Source organism: Dreissena polymorpha, chromosome 1 (genome assembly GCF_020536995.1).
Source record: "Dreissena polymorpha isolate Duluth1 chromosome 1, UMN_Dpol_1.0, whole genome shotgun sequence".
Classification (NCBI taxonomy): domain Eukaryota; kingdom Metazoa; phylum Mollusca; class Bivalvia; order Myida; family Dreissenidae; genus Dreissena; species Dreissena polymorpha.
This window is the reverse complement of record NC_068355.1, coordinates 113,182,398-113,196,173: the sequence shown is the minus strand read 5'-3', so window position 1 is coordinate 113,196,173 and position 13,776 is coordinate 113,182,398. Positions and strand designations below refer to the sequence as shown.

At 32.7% G+C, this 13,776-nt stretch overlaps 1 long non-coding RNA gene across 1 annotated transcript; it reads left to right on the top strand.

Moving 5' to 3' along the window:
• The first annotated feature begins 10,567 nt into the window (after nucleotides 1-10,567).
• On the top strand, nucleotides 10,568-12,885 carry LOC127845115 (uncharacterized). The gene is made up of 3 exons (XR_008033069.1): nucleotides 10,568-11,026; nucleotides 11,478-11,543; nucleotides 12,663-12,885. It is a non-coding gene; the product is annotated as an uncharacterized LOC127845115 (long non-coding RNA).
• The last annotated feature ends 891 nt before the right edge of the window (nucleotides 12,886-13,776 follow it).

Here is a 13,776-nt window from a genome sequence, read left to right as displayed (position 1 = left end):
TTACATAGTCAAACTTTAGTACTTGTCCCTTTGTCTTCAATTCCTGAAGTTCAATCGACTCTTGTTCATGTTTCTGACTTCGTGACATATACAATTTTAGATCAGGGTGTTGATCGAGGAGGGTCTGTGCACCTTCATCAACATGTGTTTGCAGATAGTCATGGTCGTTGTAAGGCAACTGAAATAATATATCAGTAGTATCTCATCAGATACTGTACATAATTAATCTAGCAATCAGCATACTGTTTGTTGAATGTAAAATATTTGAAAAAATTAAAAATAGGACCATATCAAGTACAAGTGCTAGTGTATAACCAATTTTTAATAACCATGAAGCAATGAAATGCATAATGTCTGTCGGGATTGCACAATTAAAATGCAACCGCTCGAATATCTGATGTTTTTTGCTGACTGTAACAGGTAGTGATTGTAATTGCTATTTTTGGGCATTTTATTATTATTATTATTGAGTCAAAGGTCTTTTGCAAGCATTAATACCTTAGAGCCTCTTTCTTCAACATTTTCCGTACAGACATCGCTCTCCAAGAAGACTATCTCAGTTTCTAATCTCAGTTTCTATGGGATCACTTACATCACTGCAGGCTGGGGTACTAGATGGCTGAAATGAATTCGACATATATTAGGAAAGCAATTTATCATGATGATTACACTATCAACACTCATTAAATGATCACTGGTAATTAAAATCATGTATACAAACGAAGCAAACATTTTGAAGACTTGACTTTTTTTTATTGGACTAGACTGCTGGTAAATGTCAAAGTTTTTGGTCTTTCTTTTGTACAATTATTAATGTTTTCTATGTAGTATTTTTATGTTACCTGGGAAATTAAATTTGAGGGCTGAGTAGATACTGTTTCCACATGTCTTTCTCTTGGTGGTTATCTCTTGGGCTTTATAGAGGTTTTCCTGTGTGAGAAGATATTTGGAACCACAAACCACTTCTTCCGACATTTGGTGGGTGGGGGGGTTCTCAAAATGGCACCCGCAAAGTTTTGACGATTTGCTTGGAACCCAAGGCTTTGTTACAGTTTTTCCATTTTGTGTCACTTGCACAACACGTGCTATCTTTGTGAACCATGCAGATCTTAGTTCCTTGTCAGTAGGAATAATGTAGAAGGTACATGTAGCACCCCTCGAACGGTCATGACTGCATCCATTTGCACAATAGAAGTCTTTTTTCCCCATGCTACCTCAAAATATATTCCTAACCCTATATACACATGTAAAGAAACGTTAATTTACCGATTTTTACATACTTCAAGACGTTAATAGTCAACAAGATTATTTTTTCTCACGCTTCCTAACAGCTGATCAATTGTTTACTTCTGTGCGCAACACCGGAACCCCCCTGACCTCAAATCTCGCGCGTTATCGTTACGCGTGATTTGACAATGTCGAAATCGAGAATGAAGTTTTATGCTGAAGTCGTGTATGGTATCTGAGATATAGCCATGAAAAGTTACATCATACAAAAACAAAGTGCGATTACTCTTATTTGATAAAGTGTAGGATTTTGATTCATGTGATTTGAACTTCTCATCATTGATATCTATACACCCATGAAGTTTTATGTTGAAATTGTATATTGTTTCTGAGATATAGCCATACAAAGTTTTGTGACAGACACACGGACGGACGGACGGACCGACGGTCGGAGGACGGACAGACACACAAAGCCAATTCTATATCCATCCGCCTTTTACGGGGAATAAACAGACACTAATTAGAACGCTATGAATTTGTTCCTTATTGATCTTGTACTAAAATGTTGCTCTTAACATATTTGACTTCGACCTTGTGTGAGTTGTCTCCCCTTCGGGAAGGACATGAAAATGTGAATGGAAATAAAAATGGAATAAATCCTAGTTTTTCGGTGTCCAAACTATAAATTTCATGGATATAAATTATGTGTGGACTTCATGAAAACGAGCAAGCATGATCTTTTGGTGAAAATAAAACTGAAAGTTATTTACTAAACAAAAACAGTTTTTTCATCTACAATTTTCACTGGGTGGGGATTGGATTTATTTTTTGAATATATTTTACGTATCAGCAAAAACCAGTTTACTCCATCATCTTAGTTAACAGTCACTTCGTCAAGCATGACAAAACCAATTCAAAGGCAACAGACACCCATCAAATGCGGCGAAGCACATCCAATTAACTCCGTTTGACTACACTATGTAGGTGATTATGACACAGTTATAGTGACTGTTTACGGCTTACTGTTTCTATGCTTAACACAAAGTGCAGTGTACTGTGACCGTAAAAATGAACAAAAGGGCCTATTCATCTACAGCAAGAGAAGGGGCGCCTACTGACATTAGCCTACTGGAAACTTCACTTCTAGATTCACCCAAGGCTCCAAAACAAAATAAAAAACGTAACAAAAAGAAGAAGACAGATGACGATACATCAGGCCAGAAAAGTATGACGGAATTCGTAATTAACAAACAAAATGAAACCAAATCATCTACATCATCTAACGCAGAAACATCATGTATTACAAAAAGTCTTGACGAAATAAGCTCAAAACTTTCGAATGTACTCACAAGGAGCGACAAAAACATTATAAAAGATACACTCGAAGAAATAAAAGAGAAATTGCTTGCATCCGTAATTAAACAATTAGAAATTATCGAAAGTAATATGTTCGACCAACAAAAGGAAATATCGACGCTTAAAGAGCAGATAAATTCAAGAGAAAAAGAAATGGACGCTATTAAACAAAACAACCAGTCCACAATACAAACCTTCGGAGCTAGCATAAATGACCTCGAACAATACGGGCGTCGGAGCAGTGCTTGTATATCGGGCCTCTCGTGTGACGCGAAAAACCAATCATCTATGGCAGTGGCAGAACAAACAGCGAGAATGATAAAACATCATCTTGATATCCAGCTTGTATCCAAAGACAAAGATGTTGCTCACAGGCTCGGAAAATACGTGCCGAACAAGAATCGTCCGGTGATAGTGAAATTTGTTCGACGTCAAACCAAAATTGATGTCATGCAACGAGCAAATCGATTGAAGGGCACAAACAATTACGTCAATGACGACCTAACAAAAACAAACGCAGAGGTGCTCGCGTCCCTACGTCTCCAAGATCCGGGCCGTGTTGAATGGGCTTGGTCGCATGAAGGCAAACTATTTGTGAAATATACGGGCAGTGAACGCAGTGAACAAGTGCTTTTTGCCCAATATCAAAACTGGCTGAGCAAACCATAGCCAAAGAAAGAATTCACCACATATGCAAAGAAAGCGTCCTCTGGTGCAAACCTACGATCGCCAGTCAAGAATTCATAATACCGATGTGTAACGTGTGACAACTTTGTACATAATTTCAGGTCATACCAGGTTTGCATGAACTCATAGATAAAAATACATATCTGTTAATTATTAACTACATTTTAATATTTCATGTTGTTGTGTTAACGGACACATATATGAAATATTTTCCCACTACATGTACTCATAACTAAATTTAAAATACGCAAATCGGAGTTATTTGGCTCAACTTTTTATTTTAACGATCATTATCATTTAGTTTAGAATGCTAACTTTCTTGTACGTCTCCGGATGTGCCTATGTTATTTGTGCAAGCACCTAACTTACTGTGTAGTTTTATGTTCCTACCTGTCAATGTACTTACGCAACCACCTTCCGGCTCCTCTCCATCCCCCCCCCCCCCCGATTACATCCATACTTACCTGCCAACATATCTTTAATTCATTATTTCATACTCACTTATGTAATCATCGACCTGGCAGGATATATAACCCCCAATCCTGAGTACATCCATACTTACCTGCAAACTAAAACCAATACTGTGGCCTATTGCTCGCTAATATAAATCTGGTACTGATCTAATTGTATAAATATATTACCGTTTAGAAGATCAAATAAATTTGCGAACTAGAAGCAATTGTTATCAATTGATGCGTTTTCTCGCTAAGCGTACTGTTATTGTAACGTGCAACTCGTGCAAAACGTGCAAGAATAAACAGATTTTTTAATATAGGGATCAGTTATTGCATGAAAAGCAAAATGCAAATGGAGTTCACGAATGCCAGATTAAGTTTTACGAGCTATACAAACAATTGTCATTATGCACTGTTAGTTTTCAGTGTTTTTTTTATCCACAGTGTTTTCGTATGCTATATCGTTCGAAATATCATATTGTCAAATATATTACAACGGTGTTTATTTGTATACTGATAAATATCATTCAATGGGCATGTGCATGTATTTTGAAATGTTTTTGGTGAGATATTCTTTCGCACCTTACAAATAGTTTATAGTACATGTATAATGTTATTTTATTGTTGCATTAAAGATGTGCATGCATTTTGAAATGTTTTTGGTGAGTTTTTCTGTCGCACTTTACAAATAGTTTATAGTACATGTATAATGTTATTTTATTGTTGCATAAACGATAAATCTGCCACTGACCTTACTATATTGATATATAAAATGCCGTTACGAAGAATCAAATTTATTTACGAAGTGAACTAGAAACAATTTTAAATCATGTGTGGCTATCCTCACTTAGTATACTGTTATTGCCACAAAAAAAACTCGTGGAAAACATGCACGAATAAAACAGACTGTGAATTAAGGGAATAATTTTGCGTAAAATGTTAAATACTAATCTAGTTCACGAGTACTGGGTCAATGTTATTGAGCTATACAAAACAGGTATTTTTGTGTTTTGTTTGTCTTGATTTCAGTTTTCATTCTTCTTTCAGCTATGTTTTTGTTCTTATATTGAGAATAATTATTCAACATGCATGTGCATGTATTATTGTTTTGGCGACTCTTTATGTCTCACAGTTTATATACCTTACAGTACATATAAACTGTTGTTATATTGCTCCATGGAAATTTATAGTTTGACCCGAATGGGTCTTTGTTCCAATCTATCTCTCATTATTTATATGTTACTATTTATCCTTTTTTGTACATATAATTTTTGTTGTTGTTTCGTTATAATCTTTGTATGGTTGCATAGAGAGAAAAATACGTTCTCACAAATGATATTGTCAAGCAAAATACAATTTATTGTTTATGAAACATTCATTACTGGAACTTGGATCATGAATTTTCGCATACAGTGTACTCATACGACCCATATCTCAATTACACTAAACATATTGTTTAGGCTGAATAGCTCTTCTCTATTTTTTAAAACGAAACCAACTAGACAAGCACCCACAAATTATTACTCGCATCGCCCTCCAACTTTTTTAAATGATTAAAATATGTACTTTGAATGTAAAAGGGCTAAACAATAAAGACAAACGAATAAAAATCTTCAAATGGCTAGACGAAAAAAACAAACTTTATGCCTACTACAAGAAAGTCACTTGACACATTCTTTAGCACAAACCTTAAAGGATGAATGGGACGGAGACATCTATCTTAGTGGACAACATACAAATAAACAAGGCATTGCTTTTTTGATTAAAAACAATACAGGGATCACAGTCGATAACTTAAACGAAATAATAATTGGCAGACTAGCAAGTATAGATATCAAAATACACGAAACACAATTAATATTAATCAACGTCTACGGTCCTAACACAGATGATTCCACATTTTACGAAACATTACAATCCTTCATAATTAATAACCAAGATAAAAATATTATAATCGGTGGTGATTTCAATACTGTCCTTAACCCATCAGTAGATAAAAAGAATGGAAACCTTTATACTCATCCTAAAAATAGAAACATTTTGAATAACATAATTGAAAACTACAATATGATAGACATCTGACGTACAGTAAATCCAAACGAAAGCAAATTCACCTGGCACTCATACACAAAACCAACAGTATTTTGTAGATTAGACTATTTTTTAATATCCGAGTCACTTTGCAACATTATTGACACATGTAGCATTAAACCAGGATTTATGACAGACCACGCTCTAGTTGAACTTAAACTGCACAAAATACAACCTGAAAGAGGCCCAGGATACTTTAAAATTAATAACAGCATCTTGATAGACACACAATATCAAACACAAATAAAACAGGATATATTAAACACAGTTCAAAATAATAAAGATGCAAACCCAAACACCTTATGGGAAGTAATTAAAGGAAATATACGTAACACAACAATTAGATACACATCATTTAAACAAAAAGAAACACACAAACTTGAAACTGAAACCATCAAAATCATTGAAACACTTGAAAAACAATTAAATGAAACAAACTCAAATGATACCACCGCCATTGAAATCACATCAAACAAACAAGTATTAGAAGGAATCTATCATACACAACTCAATGGAATAATACTACGAGCACGTGCACAACATTTTGAACACAATGAAAAAAAAAAAATACTTCGCAAACATTGAAAAACGTAGAAGTGAACAAAAAACTGTACACAAATTAGTAGTTAATGGCAAAGATATAACCAACAGAACTGAAATACTAGAAGAACAAAGTTTATTTTTCGAAACCCTCTATAAACGAAAACATGTTGAAAATAACAACCCTTTTAAAAATACACACCATGCTTTAAATCAAGATGAAAAAATATTGTGTGACGGATTACTTAATGAATATGAATGTGGACTAGCACTAAAAGAAATGCAAAATAACAAACGTCCAGGATCTGATGGCATCACAATCGAATTTTTATAAAATATTCTGGAATGATATTAAAACACATTTTATTAATTCACTTAACTATTCATTTAACAACAAAAACTTAACTACGCTTCAAAAACAAGGTATAATATCACCCATTCCAAAACCTGGAAAAAAACTTAGAATCCTTATCAAACTGGCGCCCGACTAGTTTACTAAACAATGATTATAAAATTGCAACTAAAAGTATATCAAACAGAATAAAAAAAATATTACCATCAATCATTTCAAAATCTCAATCTGGTTTCATAAAAGGACGTTACATTGGTGACAACGTTCGTCTTATCCATGAATGCATAAACTATTTCAACAATTCAAACAATCCTGGTCTAATATTCTTTGCAGACTTTGAAAAGGCATTCGATTCGCTTGCTCATTTATGTATGTTTTCTTGCTTAGAAAATACGAACTTTGGTGAAAGTCTCATTCAATCGGTCAAACTATTCTATACCGATATTAACAGTATAATCATTAACAATGGCTTCTTTTCAAACAGTTTTAACATCGAACGAGGGGTTCGACAAGGATGTCCACTCTCATCATCGCTATTTATTATTTGCATCGAGTATCTATCACATTTCATCCAATCAAATAAACACATAAAAGGCATATCACTAGAACCTGATGAAGATATCAAACAAATATCAAAGATATTTGCTGACGATGCAACTTATTTCTTAAACGACAATTACGATTCTTTCCATAACCTAATAGAGTCCCTAACCCTTTACGGAATGACATCGGGTCTTAAACTAAACAAAAGTAAATGTACTGTGCTACGAGTAGGTACATTAAAACAAAGTAATGTCCTATATAAAAAAGAAATGAAATTTAATTGGACATCCGATGAAGCCACAACGTTAGGAATTACTTTCACAAATAATGAAAAGGATACAGTTCTTAAAAACATAATACCTAAATTACAGAATTTTAAAAACTGCTTAAAATCATGGCATCATTGTTAACTTACACTAATCGGAAAAAACACAGTATTGAAAACGTTTGCACTTCCTAAATTAATTTATGTATTAACAGTTCTCCCAAATCCACCAAATGATATTATTAACGATATAAAATCAGCAATATTTAATTTCATATGGGACGGTAAGCCTGATAAAATAAAACGAACTCAATTAATTCAATCTGTAGAAAATGGAGGTATCCAATTAACGAACATTGACTCATTCTTGAATGCAATCAAATGCAGCTGGGTTAAAAGATACCTAGATAATACCAATACGAGTAAATGAAAATTATTCTACCAGAAAATCCTAAAAAAATATGGTGACTCCTTACTCTTTGAATGTAACATCAGCAATACTATCTTACATGAAATTGCAAACGAAAACATATTTCTGTCTGATGTTCTATCAGCATGGAGTGATGTCACTCATAACCTAGAAACCAAAACCAACAGTAAAACAATTTTATGGAACAATAAAGACATAACTTCAAACAATAAGAGGTTTTTCTATAAAGATTGGTTTGAACGAAGCATTTAATATGTCGACCAATTATATGGCCAATTATATGACTACAGAATTAAGGATTTCTACTCTTTTGATGATATATGCTACATAAACAGAATACCTTCAAATAATTTTCTAAAGTACTACACACTAATCAAAAGCATATTCAAACATATTAAATCTGATATCAATACAAATAATACACCATGTACTCAAACAACATTCGTAGAAAACATACTTGGAAGAAAAAACAAAACAAATAAAATATTTTACACACTACAAATTAAAAACCCTACAGAAAACTCCAAAATCCAAAATAAATGGCTTTTCGGAGAACATGAATTTAATTGGAAACACATATTTACCATGCCATATAAAGCAACTATTGAAAGCACACTTAGAAATTTTCAATATAAATACATCCATAGAATAATAGCTACAAATAAATATCTCTTTAAATGCAAATTATCTAACTCAAATCTGTGTGACTTCTGCGGTGAAAACATTGAAACGATAGAACATCTTTTTTGGGAGTGCAAACACGTCCAGCCTATTTGGAATCAATTAGTATCTTTTCTTGAACAACGGCAACTAAACGTTTAACTATCTTTCTTAAATGTAAGTTTCGGAATTAACTCATTGAAATCAATAGACTATAATAATATTGTGAATTGTATTCTTATCTTGATGAAATATTTTATTTTTAACATGAAGTACAAAAAAAAAGTACCAGATTTTAATTGTTTTGTCCATTGTCTTAAACTAAAAATCCAGATTGAGAGAGAAATAGCACTCAGTAATGACACATTTCAAATCTTTGAACAAAAATGGAATCTGATTAAATTATCATAATGTTTTGTCCACTTATATACATTTCACTCTAATGTTAGTTTATCTTTCTAAAATATTTTTGTTTATTTTTTTATTTTATTTTTTCAATCTTACAAGATCATTGTGAATATACAACAAAACACACAAGTCCAGTATGCTTTCTTCCGACTTTATACAACTCATCATTTTTCATAACTATTCTTCTGTTGTTCTTTTCTTTTGTCTCTATAAAAAAAATAAGCATATCTTGTATAACATGTCTGAACTTTATTGCTTTGTACAATCACTTTGTTGTATGATCATATACATGTATACATTGTATGTATTATATTGAATAAAAAAAATGTATATGAAACATATTACAACATGGTTAATAACACTTGTCTTATCATGGTTTTAAGAATAATAGTAAAACTATGTTGATTATTTTACGATGGCGTGACGTCTGCGTATTGGTATATCAAACATGACTGGCCATGGTAATTTGCATTCACAGTGGAATAAGCTTAACCCATGCCTTTTAGAAACACTAAACGACCATGACCACCAGGAGTGCAAATAACCATGTTATGATAAACATGAATAATAAAGAATAGTTTAAATATATTCATTTATTAAGAGGCCCGAATAAAATGTTTATTACAGACTTATTCGGCAATGTAAAAAAACTCTCATATGAGACAAACGGCTCAAACTTAACAAACATGGTTCACCGCATTTATGAGACGATATATCAAAATAATATATATATATTCTCTCAAACTGCAAGCAAAATATTGTAATGTGAGGTATAGCGTATCGATATGTGGTTTGATGCAACATGAAGTGCTCATCTACAAAGTCAGTGCAAATCATGTCCATGGGGTGAAAACTGACCAACGACACCAGTCTTTAGTATTTTGCTATATATTAAATAGCTAAATTAATTTGCATTTCGTTTATACAAGGCCCAGATGTTTTAATTTAGTTTGTTTAAATTTTAAAGTGTCCCTTTACCAAATTGATTTTCAACCTATGCTTCTGGATTCAATATTATTCATGACAAGTGATCAAAGGGATCATACAAGACAATACACGCTTTATAAAAGGGTATTTTTAAGTACAAAAAGGTCATAACTCCGTTATTGACAGATGATTGTTTTACGCACTTTGATGTCATTCATCCTCTTATCCATATATGAACTCATACGAAGTATAAATGAAATGTTCCCAAGCAGTTTCAAGATGTGGCTGCAGACACATGATGATACGTATGATAACTTAAAATTCAGCAATCTTAGCAATATACATGTATACGCACAAACCAAGTTTCAATTCAATCGGTCCACCAAGTATCGAGACATGGCTCCGAACACAAAAGTGTTCCGAATGGACGGAAAGACGAAATGAATGACGGATTACCGGACAACGCAACAGGAATATCCATCCTCAAACGGCGGGACAAAAGCCAGGAGTGTACAAAAATTTAAATTTTTGAATCATAATAAATTTCTAATGAAAAGATTTCGACAGCTTTATGAACTATAAAGCATGTAGCATCGCCTGTCTGGGTACTGTATTACAACCAAGAGCTGCTTCATAAAGCGGTTTTAAATCATTTGATTGCATGATCACATCTTTACGGTTTCTTATTTTGAGTAAGATCGTTATCTATCGAATAACAAATGAAATTGTAGACTACAGTCGCATCAGAGCACAGTTCAATGTATTCCTCAGTTTTGCAAAATCGCGCTAGAATCGAACGTTTGTTATTAAATCGTTTTCTTTATTTGATTAAAATGTGGCGTTATATCTATTTCACTTAAATCATTCAACATCCTAACGTCTCCGGGTCATTCTAACTCTGACTAGTTGTTTGTAGGTTGATTAACATGAAAACCATTCAATTGTGTCTAATTTTATCTATTGAGTTTTATTTTAAAATATGTCATTTTGATTTTATTTTGATTGAGTATCAGATGACTGAGCATCTAAAAGAGAATCTAAGCAACAATAGATTCGAACATTATTGGGACAGGGTACAAGTCGAGGTAAGTCTTCGAATACAAAAGAAGTTTGTCATGTGACATTTTTTATGCCGTGCTGTTGAATGTATTATTCTGTTTCGCTTAGGCAATAAATTACATGCTTTACATATGTTGGTTATGCGTTTTTTTTCTAGCCTGGATTGTATTCCAACCGAAATAAGTTTTTAATTAAAACGCCAACAGAAAACACAAAAAAGCTATTGCAAATATAAACATATCTCGTTGCTTTCATGTACTTTCAAATTATATCGTAATGTCAATACATATATTAATTTGTATAGTTTAGTCTTGATTATATCCCTTTTTCCATATACACAAGATGCAAATGTAAATAAAGCCTAAGGTACATTATTGAAGGAAACGGCATATTTCAAATGTTAGTTGTAACATATATATTGCTATATACTATATTTTTAATCCAAATGATAACTTCGAATCCCAAACTTATCTTCAGAGAGAATGCTGTGGTGTACAAGGACCAACAGATTACAAAAATACAACAATATATAACTCAAGCGGGGTATAAATATAATATATTACAATTGTGACGACAAACTAAACTTGCAAGTTACATATACCATACGCTTATTCTATGTCTAGGCACAACAACATAATATGATGTTTCGCTTCCTCCGTTCTGCACCTCGCTATGTAGACTGAACTGATGGCGCGAACCCGATACTTAACCTCCAAGATTGCAACCAAACAATAATAAAATAAATAAATAAAATAATATATTTATTTATATATAAATATCAAAACCTGGGACCCGCCATAGGACAAGTATCTTGATTTGTCATTTCGGCGGTTTTTTGTCGTTTGGGTTTAGTATCGTATTTTCGTTACCAAAAAAAACAATCAGCGGAAAATATTTTCAAGTTCTTGTTTCGTTCTTTAACATCGTAGATAAAGTTGAAAATAGTTCTTAATCCGTCATTAATCGATTGTTTAAAAAAATACTTGGATATCCATTTGTCACGTTGTACGAAAGCAATATTCGATTCACCTACATCATACACGACTTGATGAAAGAAAGCAAAACATTAACTACTAATGCTAATGGTCAATTATATTTCGCTTTGCTCGTTTTTCTGATTGGAGTATTTATGTGTTAACATTCTCACACTATTTTTTTTTAAGCTTGCCAGTCAAAAGCAACTAGCACAATCTTGTAGAATCGATATTGTGTCAAAATAACGGTTGGCAGGAGTCCGTTGCAAGGTTTCATTAAAATTGATCCATGTGTTGCATAGATATTCGAAATAATTTATTGCCACGTAGACATGAAATGTGCACACAAACGTTCATCACGGGTCGCTATTCGCATGTTTGTAAACAAGCATAACAACGGATAAAACCAATCAAAGACAATATTACGCAAAAAGCTTTCATGATTTGTTGGATAGCTTTGGGTGATTATCATTTTATGGTGAATAACTTATAATTATTAACCCGTTATCCCAAAAGCACAGTCATTTTAGTTTGTCCCGTCTAAACGAGGCAAGAGCTTAATGAAACAATGAAATTAGCACACAACAACATTTGATTAACAAGGGTAAAAACCTTGATAGTAAGTAATATTGCATATAATCAATGTTATTGAAAAAAAGTTTTTAGTTTGCAATTGTTTTCTATAAAGATGTATGTACCCGAGACATGCTGTGTTTTAACGAACGATAAAGATATTGATCATCCACAAGCAAAGAACGAGACGCTTTGTCAGGACCAAGCAAAGCAACTGCAAAATGATTCCACTCTGATCACCACATTTGTAAAATCGGAAGTAGGTCACTTTAATTGGTGTTTTTTCCCTTTCTGTTACACACTATACGTATTTATATAAATACTATGCAAATAATAAACCTTCTTGCATGCAGTCAACTTACTTTACTAGTTTTTTCAGGCATGTAAAGCCTTTGAAAACAATCTGTGAATATAAACAATCATTATTATAGAATTAATATGCAAGTACCAAAAGTCTTACTTTTTTATCCAGTAATATAAATAATGGAATATAAAGGTTTTGCAGATTGAAATGATGTTAGTTTCTAATTGGCTATATCCTTGCGCAATTCTATAAATGGAGTATCAAATTTTAAATGAACTACCTTTTGTAGCGACTTTTCTTTCTTGTTAAGCTTAATGGTTTGATTTTTATAAGAGTGTTTTTGCTTGACTGATTTTTTTTCTTGTTCTTTAGGGATGCTATAACTTCATTTTAAAAGACTTTCGTAGTTACATACACTGGCTCTACATAGTAGCTTTAGTATGTGGCGGAGTCGAGGTAACACAAAATGCATTTCAATTGTTATTGTTTTTTTATCGGTATCATAATAATGTGTTTGTGACGTTTGATCCTATTTTAGCCTTATCTGACATCGTCTGGAGTAATTCGCCAACAACATATACATGATAAAGTTAAATAAAGGATGTAATGAACCCATAACAAATATTGAACATTTTGTACATTTACGGTAACATTTTGTGTGTTGCCATAGTATGTTCATATCATGTATGTCCGAGTCGGACGTAAATGTGTTTAACAGTAAATAGTTTTACATTGGACTGCGTTGTTTATTAATGTATAAATATAGAAAATATTGTTCAATTTATAATCTTTGCTTCTACAAACTCAATTATACTTTATATATGTGGTTATTGCAAAACTTCTTAATACAAGTTCCTAGACAAAAGACAGTTTTGACAATTATTTATTGTTTAACATGCCTCAATACGTTAATGCCTACTTACTG